The sequence below is a fragment of the Podarcis gaigeae genome, assembly GCF_964106915.1.
Source record: "Podarcis gaigeae genome assembly, chromosome: 10".
NCBI lineage: Eukaryota > Metazoa > Chordata > Lepidosauria > Squamata > Lacertidae > Podarcis > Podarcis gaigeae.
The window spans coordinates 49,771,600-49,774,392 of NC_139686.1; the positions used below are offsets into that span (position 1 = coordinate 49,771,600).

The window sequence follows — 2,793 nt, forward strand, 5'->3', positions numbered from 1 at the left end:
CCTTGACTTCGTGACTTCTTGCTTCCTGACCCGCGGACCCCTGGCTTCTGGACTCTTGTTCCTGCTCCTATTCCGCCATCTTACCCCGGTCCTGACGTCCTCAGCCGGGACTTCGATCACCTGTAGACTGGACTGTGACACTGTGCTGGCCTTTCTTGTGCTTGTTGTGTGCAATGCCTGCCTGGGAGCTGAGTGTCCCACACCAAAGTGGAGCCTTTCCACCATGCAAGCCTGGCATCGCCGGTTGCTGCCACTGCTGCTTCCCAAGGTAAGGTGCTGGCCTCATGTTCACCTTTGGCCAGTCTCCATTGGGCCACTAAGGCTGGGGGCACCCTCTTTCCAGACACCTGTGGGGCAGTGTGAGGAGGCACCCCTCTTTGGGGCAGGGGGGGTAGCTCAGAGACCGGGATGGCAGCAGTGGTTTCCCAGAGGACTCCAAAGGAGAGGGGATAGGAGAGGAGGCAGAGGGAACACTCCACTAAGGAGGGTGTTCAAAAAGGGGTGTGGGGCTGCCAGCTCTGCAGCCATGGGATGACATAACTCCTGAGCCCCACAAGGGTGCCACAGAAAGAATGTAGCTGGTCAAGGGAGCTGCAGACTCAGAAAGGTTGAAAACCTCTGCAATAAGCAATTGTAAAAGTATTTTAGGAGATTCATTAGCTGCTCCTGGAGTACTTGGGAACTCTCACAAATTACCAATAAAAACAAGGGCAACAGAAACTGGCAAGGAGAGGGTACAGAAAACAATTGCACAAGCTAACATCCCAGATTACATTACTTCTCGACAGCAGGTGATTTGCTTTTAATCAAAAGAATCCCATAATTGATTTTGTTATCGTTTCATTGTACTGAAAGTCAAAGTAGAACATCATATACAAGCAGAAAGAAGCAGAGCCACTGAGCAAATGGTCAGAGTTCTTAGAGACATTTGTTGTGGCAGCTCCCTAGCTCCTTATAGTTTTATTCTGAGCATCTTCTAGAGGAATAGGGGAAAAATACTATTTTTTTAGGCAGGGTGTTAGTGGCAGAGACATTAAACAACCCCAGATGCTGTTGGCCTTCCATCAACGTAGGCAGCACAGCCAATGCTCAGGGATGATGGTTTTCTGGCCCCATCCTGGGTTAGAGATAAGGATGAGGTGGCACTGTGGTCTAAACCACTGAGCCTCTTGGGCTTGCTGATCAGGAGCTCCCTTGGCCTGAAAACAAGATGAGGGCCACAGCCCCATAGCCGCCTTTGTCTGAACTTAACCGTCCAAGGGTCCTTTACCTTTTACCTATCTGTAGCTGTCGGTTTCCATTGATATGCTGGCTAATTTTAATCTTGCATACATTCTATTTATTTATTAATGCAAACAGAAACTAAACCAAGTCTAGCGCAATATGTAATTGTTGAAGGAGGTCAGATTAAAAAAACAAAACATCAATGCAGCTTACTTGACTTTAAGATGTTGCCTTTTGTACAATCAGAGCACAGTTTTCCCTACAAGGTCAAGGTCTGTAACATTAGAAGGTGGACGGATTATTACTGTTCCTTGTTCAAATAAGACCAATCATTCTCAAATCCATTCCTTCTAGTCCTATTGGTATGCCGTCAGTTCTGTCTGGAGGCAAAGATATGAGATAATGCAGTGTGACTGATGGGTTTTTTGTTTCTTTTAATTAATAAGGCTGCATGTTTGGACAACTGGAAACAGCGTTTCATTCTGAGAATAGCACGTAAAAACTGGGAATGCATTCTCTTCTAGCGACGCTGATGACTCCGTTGAAACCGTCCTCTAGCAACTGAAGTTTCAGAGAGGCTTAGGAAATATCATATTTGTTTTCTTTCTTTTGCTGTGGCTTGCAATTTAGCTGATGACATGCTATGAAAGGATGGATGCAGCTTAAAATGCCTTGCTGAATAATTGATCATCATCGCTTCAGGCTACATCAGAGGATGAATGGATGTGTGAGATGCAAAGACGATGTCTCCCTGCTGATGTACTTAATTGGTAAACAGATCATTTCAACTAAATAATAGATAAAAAAATAAATTTCATTTATGCTAAATACAATTTTATGTTTTCCACATCAGTTTTGTGGATCAAAAAAAATATGCAGTATCTTCCACTTTAGTGTAATTTAAGCAATCCCATATTCCCACCAAAATGCAACTTTCCATATATCCTTTTGAAGATGTAAAACCTGTGCAAGCAATCACACAGTCACCAACTCATTTGTAGACTGTGCCTATCATTCTGTAGAATACCAACCTGCCACAATAGATAAGGCAGGAAGGAACTTAAAAGAGGCCTCATTGACTCCCTTTGCTCTCTTGGGTTTATATAAATGCAGGATAGTCTGGGCTAATTATTGTCATCAAAGGAAGTGGCAACAACTTAAGTTTTAGCAGGGGGGAAAGTGCTTGAAACTATCTTTTGTCTATATGACAATGGCAGAAATAATGGACTTGTAGAGTGTATTATTTCCTGACAATGAGATCCAAATACTATATTTCAGACTGAATGAGATTTTCAAAGCTGGCCATGGAACTGTAAGTGCACATATGTGCAGTAAGAAACGTTTGTCTCCCAGAAGAAAACCTCAGTTGTGTGGGGAAGCTAATGTGATAGCTTTGATGAGGCTGACTTTTTTTGGTGGCATGGTATGCAGGCTTTGGTATCTTCACAAGGCAGAAATGAAATGCTGAAATAATAGCGAACCCAGACTGCTTTCCGAAAGCATACAAAGATACGGTGAGGAGAATGAGCCGACATTTGTCTCAAACATTAAGATCCCATAATACATCTT

At 43.5% G+C, this 2,793-nt stretch overlaps 1 long non-coding RNA gene across 1 annotated transcript; it reads left to right on the forward strand.

Moving 5' to 3' along the window:
• Window positions 1-2,057, forward strand: LOC310825676. Its single transcript, XR_014555427.1, has 2 exons — window positions 1-268; window positions 1,671-2,057. It is a non-coding gene; the product is annotated as an uncharacterized lncRNA (long non-coding RNA).
• Window positions 2,058-2,793: the final 736 nt, after the last annotated feature.